We start from the raw sequence: 27,417 nt of genomic DNA on the forward strand, positions 1-27,417 counted from the left end.
GAGTTCATGTCAGAGGCACCCTGCCATTTCCTTATTTGATCACCCAGATGGCTCGTCGAGCTGAGGTGCCTTGGGAGTTAGAGGATGAGAGACCACCGATTGCTGACTGCAAGAAGGTTATTCCGCATGGCAAGCGGTTCGGACCTCTAGGCCACAGACCACCTACTTTTACTACTTCCACTGATGCAGCCACATCCTCAGCAGCACCTTCAGCACCTGCAGCACCACCTACTTTCGCAACACCATCATCCGCTTCTCAGCCAGTCTACCATCTTGTGCATCACCTTTTTGAGCGCGTTGATTAGATGGAGCGCCGCAATCAGCGGCGTTATGAGTAGTCTTAGCGTCGCAATAAGCGACGCTATGCACATCTGAAGCTGATTGTGACTACTGGGCGTACTGACATCCCCTCTGAGCCTAACACACCCTCGGAGCACTCGGAGGAGGAGGAGGATGAGCAGGAAGAGACCCAGCAGGAGGCGACTCAGCATGAGCACCGTACAGAGCCATAGGAACTTGCACAGCCACAGCCGACAGAGTCAGCGGCACATCCTTCGACAAGCGACGATAGAGTTGCAGGCGATGATCCTTCACACCCGGCTTGACTGAGAGCATCGAGGATGATGCTGTGCTTTAAGTGTGGGGAGGTCGCCGTCTCCGGCGGATTATATTTTGGTGAACCATTTCAGACTTTTGTTCTATTTTGCTTTATTTTGTATTTTTCTTTATTTTATTTTATTTTTCTTTTAGTACTTGCACATTTCTATTTTATTTTACTTCTGTTTATTTTTACTTTGTTACATTTTGCACTTTGGGCTTGTATATATTTTGGATATTTAGTTTGAATTGCACTTTTAGTTTATTAGTTGTAATGTGGAAAAATATGGATTATCAAGTTTAGTTTACCCTTTTGGCATAGATTGAAATAGGGATAAACTAAAAAATTTCAGCTTTTCATAGTCACATCTCATTTAGTATATATATATATATATATATATAATAATAATAATAATAATAATAATAATAATAATAAATGTTGGTCAATTGATGAAATTTTCAAGGAATGTATCTTTTTCTAAGAAAAGGCATTTAAAATTCACATTGATTTGAGTTAAAACCTTTTGTAACTTGCACGATATATATATATATATATATATATATATATATATATATATATATATATATATATATATATAATTGGAATATGGTTTTTGAGCTAAGAACACACAACCCGTGAGTTTTTTAGCTTAATTGCATGGTTACATTATTTAACCATGATTTTTATTCTTGTGTGTTTTCTTCTCTATGATTGCAAGCTTGAGTTTGTTCCATTCTATATGTCCATTATTTAGTGTATGTTCATGCTTATATGTGATTGAGGCCATCATTTGATATTAGCTCACTTATCCCAAATAGCTTACCATTTCATTTGCCTTTGTTTGCCACTTTGAGCCTTCTGAACCCCTTTTTTGTTCTTTATATTAACGCATCACTAGCCTTAAGCGGAAAAAATAATTAATTACCCTATTTGAATCTTTGGTTAGCTTAAGATAGAGATTGTGTGTCAACTAAGTGTGGGGAAATGTGGGACCTATGGTTAATGAGAATGTGTTTTTGCTTATATATATTGACAGATATTGGAAATTTGGGTGCCTACTCATGTGAAATTAGAGAAACATATGCATTGATATATTATAAAAAAAGGGGAATAAATTAGTCGGGGAATAAAACTATCCCAATGTTAAGTTCAATAAAAAGATGAATGCATATGTAATGAAATTAAAAATTGATACATGAGTGTGTGAAAATATGTAAAAGTGAGATTTTGGGTGGCTAAGCTTAATTTTAGAATTGTATAGAGTATGTGTATGTGTTAGGTGAGAACTTAGGTTAGTCAAAGATTCATATAATAGCTCACTTGGCCATATATATATACCCTCATCTTTACCTTAGCCCCATTACAACCTTGAAAAGCCCTCATGATATTTGCATTTGTACACTTGATAATTGTTGATTGGTTAGATGAAGAACAAAGTTCTAGAAAGCATGACTAGAAGAGATTTGAGTTGTTTAACCCCAAACACTTGAGTAATTATAGTGCATATACAAATCCAGTGAGGGTTCAATGGCTCATTTCCATATGTCCATATTTGATCATTGCTTGTCTTGCAAGTTTGTAAACTCTTTTGATTAACTCAACTCAATTGTGAATGTGTTTTGATATGATTGATTTAGCCCTTGATTGTGCATATATGATTTCTTGGAAATTTGACTCAATTTGACCAAATGTATGCTTATATATATATATATATATATATATATATATATATATATATATATATATATATATAGCTAGATAGTAATTAGAATAGCATGATGCATGTAAGTGGCTCACATCTAAATAGGTTGCATTGCATAAGTTCCACCATTCTACCTTCACTCTTTTGGTTCTCTTGAGCTTAGCATGAGGACATGCTAATGTTTAAGTGTGGCGAGATTGATAAACCGCTATTTTACGGTTTATTTTATATTGAATTGAGCAAATTTTATCCATTATTCTCACACTTATACATATAAATTGCATGTTCTACATTTTCCTTCCTAATTCTGTGATATAGTTGAAAACATGTTTCCTGGGCCTTTAAACTGTCAATTTTAATTACCCTTTATTACCATTCGATACCGTGATCTGTGTGTTAAGTATTTTTAGGATTTATAGGGCAGGAATGGCTTAGAGGATGGAAAACAAACATCCAAAGTGGAAGGAACGCAAGAAAATGAAGTTTTGAGAAGCTGGCAGCGACACGTATACGTGGGCGACGCGTACGCGTGACTAGCGCAGAAGACAAGCGACGCGTACGCGTGACCAGGATTTTTGCCAAGCAACGCGTATGTGTGGACGACGCATACGCGTGACACGCCGCACATGCAAAAATTGTAGAAAGCGCTGGGGGCAATTTCTGGGCTCCATTTGGGCCCAGTTCCAAGCCCGAGAACACATAATAGAGGCTGTAGAGTGGGGGAATCATTTATTCATTCAGATGACATTCATTCATATAATTTTAGGTTTTAGATGTAGTTTTCTAGAGAGAGGGGCTCTCTCCTCTCTCTAGGTTTTAGGATCCTTAGGTTTAGCTATTTTCAATTTTAGATTTCTACTTTACTTTAATTTAGTTTCTCTTCTACTTTTATTTATTCTAGCACTTTAGTTTCTCTTCTCTTGGTGATTTATTTATTTATCCACTTTAGTTTATGAACTCTCATGTTAGATTTGATTTTCTATTTAATGCAATTTGAGGTATTTCATATTTATTGCTTCTATTATTTTTGAGTCATTGATGTTTGCAATTGGTTGTTTGAATTTAATATTCCTTGCTAGTTTTCTATGTTTTTATATTGTACCTACCAAGTATTTGATAAAATATTTGGTTGGATTTTAGAGTAGGTTTTTCTCCTCTTGGCTTTGGTAGAGTAATTGGAGACTCTTGAGTTATCAAACTCCTTTGTTGATTGATAATTGAGAAGTTGCTAGTTGATTTGGATCCCTCTAAAGCTAGTCTTTCCTTAGGAGTTGACTAGGACTTGAGGAATCAAATTGATTCATCCACTTGACTTTCCTCCATAGTTAGAGGTTAACTAAGTGGGAGCAATGGACAATTCTCATCACAATTGATAAAGATAACTAGGATAGGACTTCTAGTTCTCATACCTTGCCAAGAGCCTTTCTTAACTATTAGTTTAATTCTTGCAATTTACTTTTCTTGTTCCTTATTTAAAACCTCAAAAGATACGTTTCCATAACCAATAGTAACATACTTCCCTGCAATTCCTTGAGAGACGACCCGAGGTTTGAATACTTTGGTTATTAATTTTAGGGGTTTGTTACTTATGACAATCAAATTTTTGTATGAAAGGATTATTGTTGGTTTAGAAACTATACTTGCAACGAGAATTCATTGAGAAATTTTAAACCGTCAAAAATCCTTTCATCACAGTGATATAAACATAACATTATTCAAAAGTTGTGTAACCTATGATAAGAAGGTGGTTAAGGCTTGGAGATGCTTTGTCCTTCTGGATTAACTCTGGTATTACTGTCTTCTTCAATTGTGAATGATTTCTTTTATGGCAGGTTGTATGTGATCAACGCCATATGGCTGCGGTCATTAATCTGCTCTGCTTCAGATCAAACACCGTATGGCCGCGGTCATCCAATCTGAACGAGGGTGAAGTTCTAGCAGGCTATTCCTTTGGTGATCCTACTCAAAACACCACAGAGAAGGTCGAATCTTCTGGATCAGAGAATGCTGCACCTTTGGGTTCTAGCCTCTACCACAAAGACCCTAATCTCCCAATACCTCGACTGAACTGGTGTCTCGAGAAGTCTCCAACGAGATCGTGGATTAGCTATCTAAGAGATGTATAATCAAGCCGGCGGTTCAATGCTTTCCAGTCACGTATTCACACGAACCCAAGAAGAATGGTGCATGAATTGTAAATCACACTTTTCACAACTCGTACCACTAACCAGCAAGTGCACTGGGTCGTCCAAGTAATACCTTACGTGAGTAAGGGTCGATCCCATGGAGATTGTCGGCTTGAAGCAAGCTATGGTTATTTTGTATTCCTTAGCCAGGAAATCAATTATAATTATTAGTTTGGATTGCAAAAAATAAAAGAGCATGAATTGAATACTTGTTATGCAGTAATGGAGAATATGTTGGAGTTTTGGAGATGCTTTATCTTCTGAATCTCTCCTTTCCCTCTGTCTTCTTCTTCACGCACGCAAGGTTCCTCCTATGGCAAGCTGTGTGTTGGTGGATCACCGTTGTCAATGGCTACCATCCGTCCTTTCAGTGAAAATGGTCCAGGTGCGCTATCACCGCACGGCTAATCATCTGCCGGTTCTCACTCATGCTGGAATAGGATCCATTGATCCTTTTGCGTCTGTCACTACGCCCAACCCTTGTGAGTTTGAAGCTCGTCACAGTCATTCAATCCCTGAATCCTACTCGGAATACCACAGACAAGGTTTAGACTTTTCGGATTCTCAAGAATGCTGCCAAATGGATTCTAGCTTATACTACGAAGATTCTGATTAAGGAATCCAAGAGATACTCATTCAATCGAAGGTAGAACGGAGGTAGTTGTCAGTCACGCGTTCATAGGTTGAGAATGGTGATGAATGTCACGGATCATCACATCCATCATATTGAAGTGCGAATGAACATCTTAGATAGAAACAAGCGTGTTTGAATAGAAAACAAAAATAATTGCATTAATTCATCGAGACACAGTAGAGCTCCTCACCCCCAACAATGGAGTTTAGAGACTCATGCCGTCAAAGAGTACAAAGTTCAGATCTAAAATGTCATGAGGTACCAAATAAATCTCTAAAATTTGTTTAAATACTAAACTAGTAACCTAGGTTTACAGAAAATGAGTAAACTATGATAGATAGTGCAGAAATCCACTTCCGGGGCCCACTTGGTGTGTGCTGGGGCTGAGACTTGAGCTTTACACATGCTTAGGCTATTTCTGGAGTTAAACGCCAGGTTGTAACCTGTTTTGGGCGTTTAACTCCAACTTGTAACCTGTTTCTGGAGTTTAACGCCAGAATAGGGCAGAGAGCTGACGTTGAACGCCAGTTTGCGTCCTCTAAACTCAGGCAAAGTATAGACTATTATATATTACTGGAAAGTCCTGGATGTATACTCTCCAACGCAATTGAGAGCGCGCTATTTGGACTTCTGTAGCTCCAGAAAATCCATTTCGAGTGCAGGGAGGTCAGAATCCAACATAATCTGCAGTCCTTTTTCAACCTCTGAATCAGAATTTGCTCAGGTCCCTCAATTTCAGCCAGAAATTAACTGAAATCACAGAAAAATTTACAAATGCATAGTAAAGTCCAAAAATGTGATTTTTATTTAAAAACTAATAAAAATATACTAAGAACTAATCAAATCATACTAAAAACTATGTAAAAACACTGCCAAAAAGCATATAAATTATCCGCTCATCACAACACCAAACTTAAATTGTTGCTTGTCCCCAAGCAACTGAAAATCAAATAGGATAAAAAGAAGAGAATATACTATAAATTCCAAAATATCAATGAAACTTAGCTCCAATCAGATGAGCGGGACTAGTAGCTTTTTGCCTCTTGAATAGTTTTGGCATCTCACTTTATCCATTGAGGTTCAGAATGATTGGCATCTATAGGAACTCAAAATTCAGATAGTGTTATTGATTCTCCTAGTTCAGTATATTGATTCTTGAACACAGCTACTTTATGAGTCTTGGTCGTGGCCCTAAGCACTTTGTTTTCCAGTATTACCACTGAATACATACATGCCACAGACACATAACTGGGTGAACCTTTTCAGATTGTGACTCAGCTTTGCTAAAGTCCCCAATTAGAGGTGTCCAGGGTTCTTAAGCACACTCTTTTCTTTTTTTTTTCCTTTGGACCTTGACTTTAACCAATCAGTCTCAAGTTTTCACTTGACACCTTCACGCCACAAGCACATGGTTAGGGACAGCTTGGTTTAGCTGCTTAGGCCGGATTTTATTCCTTTTAGGCCCTCCTATCCACTGATGCTCAAAGCCTTAGATCCTTTTTATTACCCTTGCCTTTTGGTTTTAAGGGCTATTGGCTTTTTGCTCTTGCCTTTTGGTTTAAAGAGCTTTTGACTTTTTCTGCTTGCTTTTTCTTTTTCTTTTTTTTTCACCATTTTTCTTTTCTCTCTTTTTTTTTTCGCAAGCTTTTGTATTCACTGCTTTTTCTTGCTTCAAGAATCATTTTTATGATTTTTCAGATCATCAAATAACATTTCTCCTTTTTCTTTATTCTTCAAGAGCCAACATATTTAACATTCATAAACCACAATATCAAAAGACATATGCACTGTTCAAGCATTCATTTAGAAAACAAAAAGTATTGTCACCACATCAAAATAATTAAACTAGTTTCAAGGATGAATTCGAAACCATGTACTTCTTGTTCTTTTGTAATTAAAACACTTTATTTAAGAGAGGTGATGGACTCATAGGATGTTCATAACTTTAAGGCATAGACTCTAATCTTTATTTATTATTTATTAGAATAATATAAATTAGGCATAAAAGCAGACACTTAGCAATAAAAGAAAAGAAACTAAAGACATAAAGACAAATGACTCTAATTTTAATACTCATAGACTCTTAAAATAGATAAAAGGTTATCACAGAGTTAGGACTCAACAACCTTTGCTTTGGGAGATAGATGCCTCTTTAGTCTGTGGAGTGCTTGGCCTTTCAAGAGATAGCTTCTGGCGCTTCAGTTCTTTCAGTTCATGCCCTTGCTCTTCTTGTTCCCTAAGCAGTTTGCAGAGCATGCTGTTTTGATTTTGCTGTTCTTCCTTCAGTTGATCCATAGCTTCTTGCAGCTTGGTGATAGATGCTTCTAGGCGTCCCTAGTATTCAAATTGAGGAATTTCCAGGAGGAACTCCTGTGCTCTCCTCTTGATGGGATTGTCCTGCACTTGTCCTTCCATTGACTTTTTGGTGATTAGTTGCTCAGCTGGAATATACTCATCTACTCCTATCTTTACTCCAGCATCTTTACATAACAGGGAGATCAAGCTTGGATAAGCCAATTTGGCATCTTTGGAGTTCTTGTTTGCAATTTTGTAAAGCTCACAAGCAATCAGCTGATGAACTTCCACTTCTTTTTCCAGCATAATGCAATGGATCATCACTGCTCTTTTGATGGTGACTTCAGAGCGGTTGCTAGTGGGCAGTATAGAGCGCCCAATAAAGTCCAGCCAGCCTCTGGCAACTGGTTTGAGATCCCTCTTTTGAGTTAGTTTGGGACACCCTTTGTGTTGGTTGTCCATTTAGCTCCAGGGAGGCATATGTCTTCTAGGATTTTGTCCAAGCTCTATTTGGTCTCATCATTCTCCAATTAAAGGAGTCTGGGTCATCTTGCAGTTGAGGCAGCTTGAAGATCTCCCTTATTTTGTTAGGGTGGGTGTGAACAATCTTCCCTCTGACCAGAGTTCGATAGTCATAGAATGCAGTTTCAGCTATTCTCTGCCTGTCTGTTTGCCACATATTAGAGTAAAATTCCTGAACCATGTTTCTTCCCACCTTTGTTTTAGGATTAGCTAGGACTTCCCAGCTCCTGTTTCGAATTTGCTCTTGGATCTCCGGATATTCATCTTTTTTTAGATCAAATTTAACTTCCGGGATCATTGACCTTAGACCCATTATTTTGTAGTAATGGTCTGAATGTTCTTTGGTTAAGAACTTCCCTTGATTCCAAAGTGGTTTTGGAATATTCTCTTTCTTGCCTCTTGAGTTGGTTTGTTTTCCTTTAGGAGCCATGATCTTGGTGGGTATTGGCTTAGTGATCACAGATAAACACACCAAACTTAGAGGTTTGCTTGTCCTCAAGCAAAAGAAAAGAAAGGAGAGAGATAGAGGGAGAGCCAAGTTTGAATTGTGAAAGAGAGGGGGAGGCCGAACGAGGATTTAAATGGAAGGGGGGTGGGTTTTCGAAAATCTTTTAAAAAGATATGATAGAAAATGTAATTTGGAAAAGATAAATAAGATAGGAAAAGATGTAATTTAAAATTGAAAAGATATGAAAGATATTTGAAAAAGATAGATTTGTTCTAAAAATATTGTGAAAATTTGAAACAGATATTGATGAGTTTGAAAAAAATTTTTTGAAAAAGATAGATTTGTTTTGAAAAAGGATTTGAGAAGAGGTTGAAGAAGAATTGAGAAAGATTTAATTTTAGGATTAAGATATTAAAAAAATCTTTTTGAAAAAAAGGTTGAAAAATGAAAGTATGGGAAGATGTTTATGCAAGAAAAATGGATGGACATATGAAATTTAAAAAAAAATCCAAGTTGGGAACAAAAACTTCCTCCCCTCCACAATCCTGGCGTTAAACGCCCAACTGCTGCATGTTTTGGGCGTTTAACGCCCCTCTGTAGCTTCTTTTGGGCGTTTAACGCCCAACTGTTGCTTCTGGCTGGCGTTAAATGCCAGAATTCCTTTGTCACTGGGCGTTTTTCCTGAACGCCCAGAACGTTGCAAGTATGGCGTTAAACGCCCAGAATGGTACCCATTCTGGCGTTTAATGCCCAGAAAGGTATCATTACTGGTGTTAAACGCCCAGTAGATGCTTTTTTTGGGCGTTTAACGCCCAATTGTACCTCTTACTGGCGTTTTCTTGCTAGTGAGCTCCTTTTTCCTGTTTTGTGCTCTGAATCTTTCTGTAACCCTGTGAACTTATGCAATTGATTCTTTACCTTGAAGATTATTAATATTGAACTTATATAATTTAAAAATAAATAAAATGAAGAATAGAATAAAATAAAATAACAGAAAAAGTTTTGCTAATGGATGGGTTGCCTCCCAGCAAGTGCTTCTTTATTATCATTAGCTGGACCTTGCTGAGCTTTTAATCTAGCCTCAGCCTTGAGCACTCTTGCTCAATGTTGCCTTCAAGATAATTCTTGATTCTCTGTCCATTAACAATGAACTTCTTATTAGAATCAATGTCTTGAAACTCCACATAGCCATATGGTGACACACTTGTAATCACATATGGCCCCCTCCACCGGGATTTCAGTTTCCCGGGGAATAGCCTGAGCCTAGAGTTAAACAGCAGGACCTTCTGTCTTGGTTCAAAGACTCTAGATGACAGCTTTCTGTCATGCCACCTTTTTGCTTTCTCTTTGTAAAGCTTGGCATTTTCAAAAGCAGTGAGTATGAATTCCTCTAGCTCATTTAGCTGGAGCAATCTTTTTTCTCCAGCTAATCTGGCATCAAAGTTTAGGAATCTAGTTGCCCAATAGGCCTTATGTTCCAGTTCCACGGGCAGATGACATGCCTTACCATACACAAGCTGGTATGGAGAGGTCCCTATAGGAGTCTTGAATGCTGTTCTATAAGCCCACAGAGCATCATCCAAGCTTCTCGCCCAATCTTGTCTACGGGTATTTACAGTCCGTTCCAGGATTCTTTTTAGTTCTCTATTAGAGACTTCAGCTTACCCGTTTGTCTGTGGATGGTATGGAGTTGCCACCTTGTGGCTAATTCCGTACCGGACCATAGCAGAGTAAAGCTGTTTATTGCAGAAGTGAGTGCCCCCATCACTGATTAGTGCTCTAGGGAGACCAAACCTGCTGAAGATATGTTTCTGGAGGAACTTCAGCACTATCCTAGTATCATTATTGGGTGTGGCAATGGCCTCTACCCATTTGGATACGTAGTCGACTGCCACCAGAATATAAATGTTTGAGTATGATGGTGGAAAAGGCCCCATGAAGTCAATATCCCATACATCAAACAACTCAATCTCCAAGATTCCTTGTTGAGGCATGGTGTAACCATGAGGCAGATTACCAGCTCTCTGGCAACTGTCACAGTTACGTACAAACTCTCGGGAATCTCTATAGAGGGTAGGCCAGTAGAAGCCACATTGGAGGACCTTGGTGGCTATTCGCTCACCTCCGAAGTGGCCTCCATATTGTGACCCATGGCAATGCCATAAGATCTTTTGTGCTTCTTCTCTAGGCACACACCTACGGATTATTCCGTCTGCACATCTCTTAAAGAGATAAGGTTCATCCCACAAGTAGTACTTTGCATCAGTAATTAATTTTTTCTTTTGTTGCCTGCTGTACTCCTTGGGTATGAACCTTGAAGCTTTATAGTTTGCAATGTCTGCAAACCATGGTGTTTCTTGAATGGCAAACAAATGCTCATCTGGAAAGGTTTCAGAGATCTCAATAGAGAGAAAGGACCCCCCTTCTACTAGTTTTATCCGGGATAGATGATCAGCCACTTGGTTTTCTGTCCCTTTTCTGTCTCTTATTTCTATATCAAACTCTTGCAGAAGTAACACCCATCTTATGACTCTGGGTTTTGAATCCTGTTTTGTAAGTAGATATTTAAGAGCAGCATGGTCAGTGTACACAATCACTTTTGATCCTACTAAGTATGATCTAAACTTGTCAATGGCATAAATCACTACAAGCAATTCTTTTTCTATGGTTGTGTAATTTTTCTGGGCATCATTTAAAACACGGCTTGCATAATAAATGACATGCAGAAGCTTGTCATGCCTCTGCCCCAATACTACACCAATGGCATGGTCACTGGCATCACACATTAGTTCGAATGGTAATGTCCAGTCTGGTGCAGAAATAACTGGTGCTGTGACCAGCTTAGCTTTTAGAGTTTCAAACGCCTGCAGACACTCTGTGTTAAACACAAATGGCGTGTCAGCAGCTAGCAGGTTGCTCAGAGGTTTTGCGATTTTTGAAAAATCCTTTATAAACCTCCTATAGAATCATGCATGCCCCAGAAAGCTTCTAATTGCCTTAACATTGGCAGGTGGTGGTAATTTTTTAATTACCTCTACCTTAGCTTGATCCACCTCTATTCCCTTGTTCGAAATCTTGTGCCCAAGGACAATCCCTTCAATCACCATAAAGTGACATTTTTCCCAGTTTAAAACCAGGTTAGTCTCTTGGCATCTTTTCAGAACCAGTGTCAGGTGATCAAGACAAGAGCTGAATGAGTCTCCATATACTGAGAAGTCATCCATGAAGACTTCCAAAAATTTTTTCACCATGTCAGAGAAAATAGAGAGCATGCATCTCTGAAAGGTTGCAGGTGCATTACACAGCCCAAATGGCATCCTTCTGTAGGCAAATACTCCAGATGGACATGTGAATGCTGTTTTCTCTTGATCCTGGGGGTCTACTACAATTTGGTTGTAGCCTGAATAGCCATCCAAAAAGCAGTAATAATCGTGACCTGCTAGTCTTTCTAGCATCTGGTCTATGAATGGTTGGTATGCGAAATTGTTACTCAGATTAGGTTGTAAAATTATTTGTTCGTTCTTTCCCTGGCAATGGCACCAAAAACGGATGCACAGAACCATGGTCCAAATATAACTTCACAATTTTGCATAACTAACCAGCAAGTGCACTGGGTCATCCAAGTAATAAAACCTTACGTAAGTAAGGGTCGATCCAATGGAGATTGTCGGCTTGAAGCAAGCTATGGTCACCTTGTAAATCTCAGTCAGGCGAATATCAAATGGTTATAGTATTTTTGAATAATAATAAATAAATAAACAGAAAATAAAGATAGAAATACTTATGTAATTTATTGGTGAGAATTTCAGATAAGCGTATAGAGATGCTTTCGTCCCTCTGAACCTCTGCTTTCCTACTGTCTTCATCCAATCTTACTCCTTTCCATGGCAAGCTTTCTGTAAGGGCATCATCGTTGTCAATGGCTACATCCCATCCTCTTGTGAAAAAGGTCCAAATGCTCTGTCACGGCACGGCTAATCATCTGAGGTTCTCGATCATATTGGAATAGGATTCACCCTCCTTTTGCGTCTGTCACTACGCCCAGCACTCGCGAGTTTGAAGTTCGTCACAGCCATCCCTTCCCAGATCCTACTCAGAATACCACAGACAAGGTTTAGACTTTCCGGATCTCAGGAATGGCCATCCATGGGTTCTAACTTATACTACGAAGATTCTGATTAAGGAATCCAAGAGATGTTCATTCAATCTAAGGTAGAACGAAAGTAGTTGTCAGGCACGCGTTCGTAGGGAATGATGATGATTGTCACATTCATCACATTCAGGTTGAAGTGCGAATGAATATCTTAGAAGCGGAATAAGTTGAATTGAATAGAAAAACAGTAGTACTTTGTATTAATTCATGAGGAACAGCAGAGCTCCACACCTTAATCTATGGAGTGCGGAAACTCTACCGTTGAAAATACATAAGTGATGAAGGTTCAGGCATGGCCAAATGACGAGCCCCTAAACGTGATCACAGGATCAAAAATACAATCCAGGATGTCAAATACAATAGTAAAAAGACCTATATATACTAAACTAGTTACTAGGGTTTACAGAAGTAAGTAATTGATGCATAAATCCACTTTCGGGGCCCACTTGGTGTGTGCTTGGGCTGAGCTTGAAGTTTACACGTGGAGAGGTCATTCTTGGAGTTGAACGTCAGTTTGTAACGTATTTCTGGCGTTCAACTCTGGCTTGTGACGTGTTTCTGGCGTTTAACTCCAGACTGCAGCGTAGAACTGGCGTTCAACGCCCTTTTGCGTCAGCTAAACTCGGCCAAAGTATGGACTATTATATATTTCTAGAAAGCTCTAGATGTCTACTTTCCAACGCAATTGGAAGCGCGCCATTTTGAGTTTTGTAGCTCCAGAAAACCCACTTTGAGTGCAGGGAGGTCAGAATCCAATAGCATCAGCAGTCCTTCTTCTACCTCTGAATCTGATTTTTGCTCAAGTCCCTCAATTTCAGCCAGAAAATACCTGAAATCACAGAAAAACACACAAACTCATAGTAAAGTCCAGAAATGTAAATTTAACATAAAAACTATTGAAAACATCCCTAAAAGTAACTAGATTCTACTAAAAACATACTAAAAATAATGCCAAAAAGCGTATAAATTATCCGCTCATCACAACACCAAACTTAAATTGTTGCTTGTCCCCAAGTAACTGAAAATCAAATAGGATAAAAAGAAGAGAATATACTATAAATTCCAAAATATCAATAAAACATAGCTCCAATCAGATGAGCGGGACTTGTAGCTTTTTGCCTCTTGAATAGTTTTGGCATCTCACTTTATCCATTGAAGTTCAGAATGATTGGCATCTATAGGAACTCAAAGTTCAGATAGTGTTATTGATTCTCCTAGTTTAGTATGTTGATTCTTGAACACAGCTACTTTATGAGTCTTGGCCATGGCCCTAAGCACTTTGTTTTCCAGTATTACCACCGGATACATAAATGCCACAGACACATAATTGGGTGAACCTTTTCAGATTGTGACTCAGCTTTGCTAAAGTCCCCAATTAGAGGTGTCCAGGGTTCTTAAGCACACTCTTTTTTTGCTTTGGACCTTGACTTTAACCGCTCAGTCTCAAGTTTTCACTTGACACCTTCACGCCACAAGCACCTGGTTAGGGACAGCTTGGTTTAGCCGCTTAGGCCAGGATTTTATTCCTTTAGGCCCTCCTATCCACTGATGCTCAAAGCCTTGGGATCCTTTTTATTTATCCTTGCCTTTTGGTTTTAAGGGCTATTGGCTTTTTCCTCTTGCCTTTTGGTTTTAAGAGCTTTTGGCTTTTTCTGCTTACTTTTTCTTTTTCTATTTTTTTTCCATTTTTTTTCTGCAAGCTTTGTATTCACTGCTTTTTCTTGCTTCAAGAATCATTTTTATGATTTTTCAGATTATCAAATAACATGTCTCTTTGTCATCATTCTTTCAAGAGCCAACATATTTAACATTCTTAAACAACAACTTTAAAAGACATATGCACTGTTCAAGCATTCATTCAGAAAACAAGAAGCATTGTCACCACATCAATATAATTAAACTAAGTTCAAGGATAAATTCGAAACTCATGTACTTCTTGTTCTTTTGAATTAAAACATTTTTCATTTAAGAGAGGTGATGGATTCATATTCACTACTTTAAGGCATAGACACTTAATACTAATGATCATGTAATAAAGACACAAACACAGATAAACACTTAGCATAGAGAAAACGAAAAACAGAGAATGTAAGAACAAGGAATGAGTCCACCTTAGTGATGGTGGCGTTTCCTTCTTGAGGAACCAATGATGTCCTTGAGCTCTTCTATGTCTCTTCCTTGTCTTTGTTGCTCCTCCCTCATTGCTTTTTGATCTTCTCTAATTTCATGAAGGATGATGGAGTGCTCTTGATGTTCCACCCTTAATTGTCCCATGTTGGAACTTAGTTCTCCTAGGGAGGTGTTGATTTGCTCCCAAAAATTCTGTGGAGTAAAGTGTATCCCTTGGGGTATCTCAGGGATTTCTTGATGATGAGCTTCCTCACGTGTTTCTTGAGCTCCATGAGTGGGCTCTCTTGTTTGCTCCATCCTTTTCTTAGTGATGGGCTTCTCTTCCTCAATGGGAATGTCTCCTTCTATGAAATCTCCAGCTGAGTAACATAGATGGCAAATAAGATGAGGAAAAGCTAGCCTTGCCAAGGGAGAGGACTTTTCGGCTATTTTGTAGACTTCAAGGGAGATGACTTCATGAACTTCTACTTCCTCACCAATCATGATGCTGTGAATCATGATGGCCCGATCCACAGTAACTTCAGATCGGTTGCTAGTGGGAATGATGGAGCGTTGGATGAACTCCAACCATCCTCTAGCCACAGGCTTGAGGTCCAGTCTTCTAAGTTGAACCGGTTTGCCTTTTGAGTTAATCTTCCATTGAGCTCCTCCCACACATATGTCCATGAGGACTTGGTCCAACCTTTGATCAAAGTTGACCCTTCTAGTGTAGGGGCGTGCATCTCCTTGCATCATAGGCAAGTTAAACGCCAACCTCACATTTTCCGGACTAAAATCTAAGTATTTCCCCCGAACCATGGTGAGATAATTCTTTGGGTTCGGGTTCTTACTTTGATCATGGTTCCTGGTGATCCATGAATTAGCATAGAACTCTTGAACCATTAGAATTCTGACTTGTTGGATAGGTTTTGTTAGAACTTCCCAACTTCTTCTTTGGATTTCATGTCGGATTTCTGGATACTCATTTCTCTTGAGTTTGAAAGGGACCTCAGAGATCACCTTCTTCTTGGCCACAACATCATAGAAGTGGTCTTGATGGGCTTTGGAGATGAATCTTTCCATCTCCCATGACTCAAAGGTGGAAGCTTTTGTCTTCCCTTTCCCTTTTCTAGAGGATTCTCCGGTCTTAGGTGCCATGGTAATGGAAAAACAAAAAGCTTTATGCTTTTACCACACCAAACTTAGAAAATTGCTCGCCCTCGAGCAAGAAAAGAAAGAATAGATGATGAAGAAGAAGAATTGAAGGAGAGGGAGAGAGAGATGTGTTTCGGCCAAGAAGAGGAGGAGAGGGTTGTGTTGTGTAAAAAAGAAGAAGAATGGAGGGCTTTATATAGGGAAGGGAGGGGGGTTAAGGTTCGGCCATTTAGGGAGGGTTTGGGTGGGAAAGTGATTTTGAATTTTGAAGGTAGGTGGGGTTTATGAGGTAGGTTTATGGGGAAGAGTGGATGGATGTGAGGGGTGAATGGGTGATGGTGAAGAGAGCTTGAGGTGATTGGTGAAGGGTTTTAGGGAAAGGTGTTTATTGGGAAGAGAGGATGAACATTGAGAAGAGGGAAGAGAATGAGTGGTGGTAGGTGGGGATCCTGTGGGGTCCACAGATGCTGAGTTGATCCTGTGGGGTCCACAGATCCTGAGGTGTCAAGGATTTGCATCCCTGCACCAATTAGGCATGTAAAATGCCTTGGCATGCAATTCTGGCGTTTAAACGCCGAATTGATGCTTGTTCTGGGCGTTCAGCGCCCAGATGCAGCATGTTTCTGGCGTTGAATGCCAGTTCTCTACTTGTTTCTGGCATTCAGCGCCAGCTTTCCTCAGTGTGCATTCCTGGCGTCTGAACGCCAGGATGCTGCTTGTTTTGGGCGTTCAACGCCAGATCCATGCTCTGTCTGGCGTTGAATGCCAGCCAGATGCTCCTTACTGGCGTTTAAACGCCAGTAAGCCCTTCCTCCAGGGTGTGATTTTTCTTCTGCTGTTTTTGATTCTATTTTTGATTTTTCTTCAATTTTTTCATTTGTTTTTGTGACTCCACATGATCATGAACCTATGAAGACATATAACTAACAAAAAATATAATTAAATAAAAATTGGGTTGCCTCCCAATAAGCGCTTCTTTAATGTCAATAGCTTGACAGTGGGCTCTCATGGAGCCTCACAGATGTTCAGAGCATTGTTGAGACTCCCCAACACCAAACTTAGAGTTTGGATATGGGAGTTCAACACCAAACTTAGAGTTTGGTTGTGGCCTCCCAACACCAAACTTAGAGTTTGACTGTGGGGGCTTTGGTTGACTCTGTTTTGAGAGAAGCTTACTGTGCCTCTTTTTCATGTTTACAGAAGGATGTCCTTGAGTTTTAAACTCAAGGGAGTCCTCATTCAATTGAAGGACTAGTTCACCTCTGTTAACATCAATCACAGCTCTTGCTGTGGCTAGGAAGGGTCTTCCAAGGATGATGGATTCATCCTCATCCTTCCCAGTATCTAGGATTATGAAATCAGCAGGGATGTAAAGGCCTTCAACTTTCACTAACATGTCCTCTACTTGTCCATAAGCCTATTTTCTGGAATTGTCTGCCATCTCTAATGAGATTTTAGTAGTTTGTACCTCAAAGATTCCCAATTTCTCCATTACAGAGAGGGGCATGAGGTTTATCCCTGACCCAAGGTCACATAGAGCCTTTTCAAAGGTCATGGTACCTATGGTACAAGGTATTAGGAACTTTCCAGGATCCTGTTTCTTCTGAGGCAATCTCAGTTGATCCAATGCATTTAGTTCATTGGTGAACAGGGGAGGTTCATCTCCCCAAGTCTCATTACCAAATAATTTGGCATTCAGCTTCATGATTGCACCAAAGAACTTGGCAACTTGCTCTTCAGTAACATCCTCATTCTCTTCAGAGGAAGAATACTCATCAGAGCTCATGAATAACCTAAGAAGGTTCAATGGAATCTCTATGGTCTCTAGATGAGTCTCAGATTCCTTTAGTTCCTCAGAGAGAAACTCCTTATTGATCACTGGATGTCCCAGGAGGTCTTCCTCCTTGGGATTCACGTCCTCCCCTTCCTCCTTGGATTCGGCCATGATGGTCATTTCAATGGCCTTGCACTCTCCTTTTGGATTTTCTTCTGTATTGCTTGGGAGAGTACTAGGAGGGATTTCAGTGATCCTTTTACTCAGCTGGCCCACTTGGGCCTCCAAATTTCTAATTGAGGACCTTGTTTCATTCATGAAACTTACAGTGGCCTTGGACAGATTAGAGACTAAGTTTGCTAAATTAGAGGTATTTTGTTCAGAGTTCTCTGTCTGTTGCTGAGTGGATGATGGAAAAGGTTTACTATTGTTAAACCTGTTTCTTCCACCATTATTAAAGATTTGTTGAGGCTTTTGTTGATCCTTCCATGAGAAATTTGGGTGATTTCTCCATGAGGGGTTATAGGTGTTTCCATAAGATTCACCCATATAATTTACCTCTGATATTGCAGGGTTCTCAGGATCATAAGCTTCTTCTTCAGAAGATGCCTCTTGAGTACTGTTGGATGCAGCTTGCATTCCATTCAGACTCTGAGAAATCATATTGACTTGCTGAGTCAATATTTTATTCTGAGCCAATATAGCATTCAGAGTATCAATTTCAAGAACTCCCTTCTTCTGAGGCGTCCCATTACTCACATGATTCCTCTCAGAAGTGTACATGAACTGGTTATTAGCAACCATGTCATTGAGTTCTTGAGCTTCTGCAGGCGTTTTCTTTAGGTGAATGGATCCACCTGTAGAAGTATCCAATGACATCTTAGCTAATTCAGACAGACCATCATAGAATATATCCAGGATGGTCCATTCTGAAAGCATGTTAGAAGGACACTTTTTGGTCAGTTCCTTGTATCTCTCCCAAGCTTCATAGAGGGATTCACCTTCTTTCTATCTAAAGGTTTGAACATCCACTCTAAGCTTACTCAGCTTTTGAGGAGGAAAGAACTTGGCTAAGAAAGTCTTGACCAGCTTATCCCAAGAGTTCAGGCTATCCTTAGGTTGAGAGTCCAACCATATTCTAGCTCTGTCTCTCACAGCAAAAGGAAAAAGCATGAGCCTGTAGACTTCAAGATCTACTCCATTAGTCTTAACAGTATCACATATCTGCAAGAATTCAGTTAAGAACTGAAAAGGATCTTCAGATAGAAGTCCATGAAACTTGCAGTTTTGTTGCATCAGAGAAACTAATTGAGGTTTAAGCTCAAAATTGTTTGCTCCAATGGTAGGGATGGAGATGCTTCTTCCATGTAAATTGGAATTAGGTGCAGTAAAGTCACCAAGCATCCTCCTTGCATTATTATTATTTTCAGCTGCCATCTCCTCTTCCTGTTCGAAAATTTCTGAAAGGTGCTTGCTGGATTGTTGTAATTTAGCTTCTCTTAGTTTCCTCTTCAGAGTCCTTTCAGGTTCTGGATCTGCTTCAACAAGAATGTTCTTGTCCTTGCTCCTGCTCATATGAAAAAGGAGGGAACAGAAAAATAATAATAGGGATCCTTTTTGCCCAGGTATAGAGGTTCCCTTAGGTGAGTGGAAGAAAAGAAGAGTAGAAGAAAAGAAGAAGAGAAAATCTGAACTCAGAGAGAGAGAGGGGGTTCGGATTTTTGGTGAGTGAAGAAGAGATGTTAGTAAATAAATAAATAAATAGAAGAAGATGAGAGGGGGAAGTTTTCGAAAATAATTTTTGAAAAAGGGTTAGTGATTTTCGAAAATTAGGAATGAAATCAAATTAAAATTAAAAATTAAACAATTAATTAATTAAAAAGAATTTTTGAAAAAGAGGGAAGAGATTTTTCGAAAATCAGAGAGAGAGAGTTAGTTAGGTAGTTTTGAAAAAGATAAGAAACAAATAAAAAGTTAGTTAGTCAGTTGAAACAAATTTGAAAATAAATTTTGAAAAGATAAGAAGATAGGAAGTTAGAAAAGATATTTTAAAATCAAATTTTTGAAAAAGATATGTTTTAAAAAGATATGATTATGATTGAAATTAGTTTTGAAAAAGATTTGAATTTTAAAATCAAAATTAATGACTTGACTCACAAGAAATCACAAGATATGATTCTATAACTTAAAGTTTGAATCTTTCTTAACAAGCAAGTAACAAACTTGAAATTTTTGAATCAAAACATTAATTGTTGATGATATTTTTGAAAATTATGAGATAAAATTAAGAAAAATGAAAAAGATATGATTTTTTGAAAAAGATTTTGAAAAGATAAGATTTTTAAATTGAAAATTTGATTTGACTCATAAAAACAACTAGATTTTAAAAATTTTTGAAAAAGTCAATCCAAATTTTTGAAATTTATGAGAGAAAAAGGGAAAGATATTTTTTTTATTTTTGAATTTTTAATGATAAGAGAGAAAAACATGAAAATGATGAAATGCATGAAAATTTTGGATCAAAATAATGAATGCATGCAAGAATGCTATGAATGTCAAGATGAACACCAAGAACACTTTGAAGATCATGATGAACATCAAGAACATATTTTTGAAAAATTTTTTATGCAAAGAAAACATGCAAGACACCAAACTTAGAAATCTTTCATGTTCAGACACTATGAATGCAAAAATGCACATGAAAAATAAGAAAAGACACAAAACAAGAAAACATCAAGATCAAACAAGAAGACTGGCCAAGAACAACTTGAAGATCATGAAGAACACTATGAATGCATGAATTTTCAAAAAAATGCATAAAAATTTTAGAAAAAATGCAATTTGACACCAAACTTAAAAATTGACTCAAGACTCAAACAAGCAACACAAAATATTTTTGATTTTTATGATTTTATAGTTTTTTTTTGTATTTTTTTTTTTGAAAATTATTTGTGAAAAAGAAAAATAAGGATTCCAAAATTTTTTAATATGAATTCCAGGAATCTTGCACTCTTAGTCTAAAGCTCCAATCTGAGGGTTAGACATGGCTTGATAGCCAGTCAAGCTTTAGCATGTAAATCAGGTGGATCAGGAACAGCAGCAGGTGGATTAGCAACAACTAGCTTGCTCTTGATAATGTTGGGTTGGAAGCCCTAGTCCAAATGAATTTAGACATGGCTTTACAGCTAGTCAGGCTTCAACATGCTTCATGAAACACTAGAATTCATTCTTAAAAAATTTTAGAATAATTTTCGAAAACAGATGAGAAATTTTTGAAAGAATTTTTTTGAAAAAATTTTTGAAAATAAAACAAAAAGAAAATTACCCAATTTGAGCAACACGATGAACCGTCAGTTGTCCAAACTCAAACAATCCCCGGCAACGGCGCCAAAAACGTGGTATGCGAAATTGTTACTCAGATTAGGTTGTAAAATTATTTGTTCGTTCTTTCCCTGGCAATGGCACCAAAAACGGATGCACAGAACCATGGTCCAAACATAACTTCACAACTTCGCATAACTAACCAACAAGTGCACTGGGTCGTCCAAGTAATAAAACCTTACGTGAGTAAGGGTCGATCCCACAGAGATTGTCGGCTTGAAGCAAGCTATGGTCACCTTGTAAATCTCAGTCAGGCGGATATCAAATGGTTATAGTATTTTCGAATAATAATAAATAAATAAACAGAAAATAAAGATAGAAATACTTATGTAATTTATTGGTGAGAATTTTAGATAAGCGTATAGAGATGCTTTCGTCCCTCTGAACCTCTGCTTTCCTACTGTCTTCATCCAATCTTACTCCTTTCCATGGTAAGCTTTCTGTAAGGGCATCACCGTTGTCAATGGCTACATCCCATCCTCTTGTGAAAAAGGTCCAAATGCTCTGTCACGGCACGGCTAATCATCTGAGGTTCTCGATCATACTAGAATAGGATTCACCCTCCTTTTGCGTCTGTCACTACGCCCAGCACTCGCGAGTTTGAAGTTCGTCACAGCCATCCCTTCTCAGATCCTACTCAGAATACCACAGACAAGGTTTAGACTTTCCGAATCTCAGGAATGGCCATCCATGGGTTCTAACTTATACCACGAAGATTCTGATTAAGGAATCCAAGAGATGTTCATTCAATCTAAGGTAGAATGAAAGTGGTTGTCAGGCACGCGTTCGTAGGGAATGATGATGATTGTCACGTTCATCACATTCAGGTTGAAGTGCGAATGAATATCTTAGAAGCGGAATAAGTTGAATTGAATAGAAAGTAGTACTTTGTATTAATTCATGAGGAACAGCAGAGCTCCACACCTTAATCTATGAAGTGCGGAAACTCTACCGTTGAAAATACATAAGTGATGAAGGTTCAGGCATGGCCGAATGGCCAGCCCCCAAACGTGATCACAGGATCAAAAATACAATCCAGGATGTCAAATACAATAGTAAAAAGTCCTATATATACTAAACTAGTTACTAGGGTTTACAAAAGTAAATAATTGATGCATAAATCCACTTCTGGGGCCCACTTGGTGTGTGCTTGGGCTGAGCTTGAAGTTTACACGTGGAGAGGTCATTCATGGAGTTGAACGCCAGTTTGTAACGTATTTCTGGCGTTCAACTCTGGCTTGTGACGTGTTTCTGGCGTTTAACTCCAGATTGCAGCATAGAACTGGCGTTCAACGCCCTTTTGCGTCATCTAAACACGGCCAAAGTATGGACTATTATATATTGCTGGAAAGCCCTGGATGTCTACTTTCCAACGCAATTGGAAGCACGCGATTTTGAGTTCTGTAGCCCCAGAAAATCCACTTTGAGTGAAGGGAGGTCAGAATCCAATAGCATCAGTAGTCCTTCTTCTACCTCTGAATCTGATTTTTGCTCAAGTCCCTCAATTTCAGCCAAAAAATACCTGAAATCACAGAAAAACACACAAACTCATAGTAAAGTCCAGAAATGTGAATTTAACATAAAAACTAATGAAAACATCCCTAAAAGTAACTAGATTCTACTAAAAACATACTAAAAATAATGCCAAAAAGCGTATAAATTATCCGCTCATCAATGGTAAAGGAAAATGATCCTTTCTAGTTTGCTGTATTGAGCCTTCTATAGGCAATACACATGCGTGATGCACATAATCTAGTTATGCTACGATTTAGGAAATTGCACGATCGGCAAAATTCCTTCCGGCAAGTGCACCGGTTATCGTCAAGTAAAAACTCACAATAGAGTGAGGTCGAATCCCACAAGGATTGGTTGAATGAGCAATTCGGATTAGAAGTGTGTTCTAGTTGAGCGGAATCAAGGTTGAGATGAGTATTGCGGAATGTAAAATTGGCGGGAAAAGTAAATGACAAGAAATTAAAATGGCTGAATCTTAAATTGCATGAATTAAAGAGCAGAAACTAAATTGCTGAAATTAAAGGGGATGGGGGTGATTGCATGAATTTAATTGCAGGATGTAAAGAAAAAGTGGAAATCAGAATTTGGGGAATTCATTGGGTTATAGGAGATATTGAGATCTCCGAATCAAAACATGTTTATCTCTTCCTCAACCAATGCGTTCATTGAATTTTGCTTGGCAATCTTATATGATTGGATCCCAATTCCTTGGCTCACCAATGCTCTCTAAAAACAAACAAATTCCCAATCCCTTGGTTTAAATGTTCATAAGAAGAGATGATGCTTGATCACTGATTATACCACACAATTTCATGAACCACAATTTGGTAGGATTACATGTCACAATATCCATCCAAACCCCAATCCAATCCACTGTGAGAAAGCTTCTCTAGCATGAATCCTCCATTCCTTTCCCAAGGCTCCGAAGGATTCCAAATATGAGTAGTTTCTTTCCCAAGACAACTACTCAATGGAATTAGATCGAGAAGCTTTCTAACAAAATTCAAGAGAAAAGATTGAAGAAGAAGATAAACTATTATTGATTCATTGAATTACAATAGAGCTCCCTAACCCAATGAAAGGGGGTTTAGTGAATCATAGCTCTGAATTCAATTACAAAGAAAAGGAAAACTAGCTAAAAGTGAAAGTAAAAGTCCCCTCTCAGGGGCTGGATTCCCCTTCAATCCCCCCCTTCTCAAATGCAGAAACTAAGGCCTTTAAATAGGCTCCCTAAATTACAAAATGAAAATGAAATTCAAAGCAAATTACAATCAAATGAAAATAAACTATTCTAGATGATTCTTGTGGCCTTGATTTGGTGTTGTTGATGGGCCTTGCTTGCTTGAAGGGCTGAGTGACATAATTGATCCAAAAAGGATAATGATCCATTAAACTACACTCAAATGTTGCACCCCCTTTCTTGAGTCGTCACTTTGTTCTCTTGTCAACCTTGCCAATTTGATGCCAAATATAGACTATTATACCTCGTTGGAAAGCTATGGATGTCAGCTTTCTAACGCAACTGGAAGCACCTCAATTGGATCTCTACAACTCGAGTTATACTCCATGGAAGGTGAAGAGGTCAGCTGGCCTGATTGCATGTTGGTACTATGCTCTTCTATGCACATTACGGGGCTGTTTTCTCCCTCAATTTTTAGTATCCACCATGCATGCCATATATGCTTGGAAAGCTCTAGATGTCTTCTTTCCAATGCATTTTGAATCACCTCATTTGGAGTTTTGTAGCTCAAGTTATTTATGTTTGAAGAAAGCATGGTCAAGCTGTTCCATATAACACGTTTAAGCTTCAGTTTAAGGTTAAACTGAAGCTTAAACGTGGAAATGGAAAAGGTAGCCCTGGAGGTCGAACACGTTTAACCTCCAGTTTGAGGTCAAACTGGAGGTTAAACGTGGAAGCTTAGAATGGTAGCCCTGGAGGTGTCGAACACGTTTAACCTCCAGTTTGAGGTCAAACTGGAGGTTAAACGTGGAACTCCTTCCTGAGTGGCATTATCATTCTGGCGTTTAACCTCCAGTTTGAGGTCAAACTGGAGGTTAAACGTGGAAATGCTTCTTTGGTGAGACCTTCCATTCTGGCGTTTAACCTCCAGTTTGAGGTCAAACTGGAGGTTAAACTTCATTTCCAGCATTTCTTATCCTTCATGATTTTTGGCGTTTAAGCTCCAGTTTAGGCTTAAACTGGAACTTAAACTCCACATGTGATATTCAAGCTTCCTTTATTGATTTTGTTGCTTCCTTGCCTAGCCTCTTCTTCCCTGAAATCATCCAAACAGTTGCATCAAAGTCTTGCTAAAATTCATGAGAATTCTTCCATTCATAGCATTCAAGGAATATAACTAAAAACTCATGGAATTTGCATAAAAATCTTCATGTTTGAATGATTTAAGACAAGCATGACTATTTGGCCCAAATGATTACTTAAGGCTCAAGAAAATGCATAAAACAACTAAAAATAACAGAAAAATGCTAGTGAAACTAGCCTAAGATGCCTTGGCATCAATGCGCCACCCTGTAACTGTTCTTGTAAGAACCAGTTCATTTTTTTCATTATGAACCACTGTCATGCCTCCCTTTTTGGGGACAACTTGGATAGGGCTCACCCAGGGGCTATCAGAAATAGGATAAATAATCCCAGCCTCTAGTAACTTGGTGACCTCTTTCTGCACCACTTCCTTCATGGCTGGATTTAGCCGCCTCTGTTGTTGAACCACTGGCTTAGTATCGTCCTCCAATAGGATCTTGTGCATGCATCTTGCTGGGCTGATGCCCTTAAGATCACTTATGGACCACCCAAGAGCTGTCTTGTGTGTCGTTAGCACTTGAAGTAGTGCTTCTTCTTCCAGGGGATTTAAAGCAGAGCTTATAATTACCAGAAAAGTGTCACCTTCTCCCAGAAATGCATATTTCAGGGATGGTGGTAATGGTTTGAGCTCGGATTTAGGAGGTTTTTCCTCTTCCTGAGGAAGTTTCAGAGGCTCTTTTAATTCCTCTGAATCCTCCAGATCAGGCTGAACATCTTTAAAGATGTCTTCCAGCTCTGATTCGAGACTCTCAGCCATGTTGATCTCCTCTACTAAAGAGTTAATAAGATCAACTTTCATGCAGTCTTTTGGTGTGGTTGGATGCTACATGGCTTTGACAGCATTTAACTTAAACTCATCCTCATTGACTCTCAGGGTTACTTCCCCCTTTGGGACATCAATGAGAGTTCGTCCAGTTGCTAGGAAAGGTCTTCCTAAAATGAGAGTAGCACTCTTGTGCTCCTCCATTTCCAGCACCACAAAGTCAGTGGGAAAGGCGAATGGCCCAACCCTGACAATCATGTCTTCAATCACGCCTGATGGGTATTTAATGGAGCCATCAGCAAGTTGGAGACATATCCGGATTAGTTTGACTTCTTCAGTTAAACCAAGCTTTCTGATAGTGGATGCAGGTATTAGGTTGATGCTTGCCCCAAGATCACATAAAGCTGTCTTGGTGCAATTACCCTCTAATATGCATGGTATCATAAAGCTCCCGGGATCTTTAAGCTTTTCTGGGAAGCTTTCCAGAATAACTGCACTGCATTCTTCAGTGAGGAGAACTCTTTCAGTTTCTCTCCAATCCTTCTTATGACTCAAGATCTCTTTCATGAACTTGGAATAAGAGGGTATTTGCTCAAGTGCCTCTACAAACGGAATCTTTATTTCAAGAGTCCTAAGATAGTCTGCAAAGTGGGCAAATTGCTTATCCTACTCCTCTTGGCAGAGTTTTTGAGGATAGGGCATCTTGGCTTTGTATTCCTCAACCTTGGTTGCTGTAGGTTTATTTTCTACAGAGGTGGTTGGAGGAGCCTTTTTAGAGGGGTTGTTATCAACACTTGTATATGTCTGATCCCTCATGAGAGATTGAATTCCAGGGTTAGAAGCTTGATTGGCGTTGAACACCAGCTTCTTACCTGTTTCTGGCGTTTGAACGCCAGAACTGAGCTTCCATTGGGCATTTAACGCCAGCTCCTTGCCTGTTTCTGGCGTTTGAACACCAGAGTTATTCCTCTCTGGGCTCTTACTGTCCTCAGAGGGATTTTGGATAATATTCTGCTCATCCTCTTTCAGTTGTTCTTTCCTTGGCTTTCTACTGCTCTGATGTGAGGTATTTAATGTTTTCTCACTTCTTAATTGAACTGCCTGGCACTCTTCTGTTATCTGCTTTGATAACTGTCGTTTTGTATGATTCAATTGTGCCTCCATATTTTTATTAGCATTTTTAGTGTCTTGTAGCATCTCCTTGAATTCTGCTAGCTGTTTTGTTAGAAAGCACAATTGTTGATTGAGTTTAGCAACCTGTTCTGGAGGACCAAGTTCAGTAGATACTGCTTTGGCTTCTTCTTTTATGGAGCACCCATTACTTATGTACAGATGCTGGTTTCTAGAAACTATATCAATAAGCTCTTGAGCCTCTTCAATAGTTTTCCTCATGTGTATAGATCCACCAGCTGAGTGGTCTAGGAACATCTGAGCTCCTTCTGTAAGCCCAGAGTAGAAGATGTCCAATTACACCCACTCTGAAAACATTTCAGAGGGGCATTTCCTTAGCATCCCTCTGTACCTCTTCCAAGCGTTATAAAGGATTCATTATCCTCTTGTTTAAAGCCTTGGATGTCCAGCCTTAGCTGTGTCATCCTTTTTGGAGGAAAATATTGATTCAGGAATTTGTCTGATAACTGTTTCCATGTCCTTATGCTTGCTGTGGGTTGGTTATTTAACCACCTTATAGCATGATCTTTTATAGCAAACGGAAACAGTAACAGTCTGTATACATCCTGACCTACCTCCTTGTCACGTACTGTGTCAGCAATTTGCAAGAATTGTGCCAGAAACTCAGTAGGTTTGATAAACCACTATTTTATGGTTTATAATGTGCTTAATTGTGTGGTTTTATCATG

General features: G+C 38.8%; 1 non-coding gene across 1 annotated transcript; it reads left to right on the forward strand.

Moving 5' to 3' along the window:
* The first annotated feature begins 18,509 nt into the window (after nucleotides 1-18,509).
* Nucleotides 18,510-18,617, forward strand: LOC112746462 (small nucleolar RNA R71). Its single transcript, XR_003174345.1, has one exon. It is a non-coding gene; the product is annotated as a small nucleolar RNA R71 (small nucleolar RNA).
* Nucleotides 18,618-27,417: the final 8,800 nt, after the last annotated feature.

The sequence above is a fragment of the Arachis hypogaea genome, chromosome 14 (genome assembly GCF_003086295.3).
Source record: "Arachis hypogaea cultivar Tifrunner chromosome 14, arahy.Tifrunner.gnm2.J5K5, whole genome shotgun sequence".
NCBI lineage: Eukaryota > Viridiplantae > Streptophyta > Magnoliopsida > Fabales > Fabaceae > Arachis > Arachis hypogaea.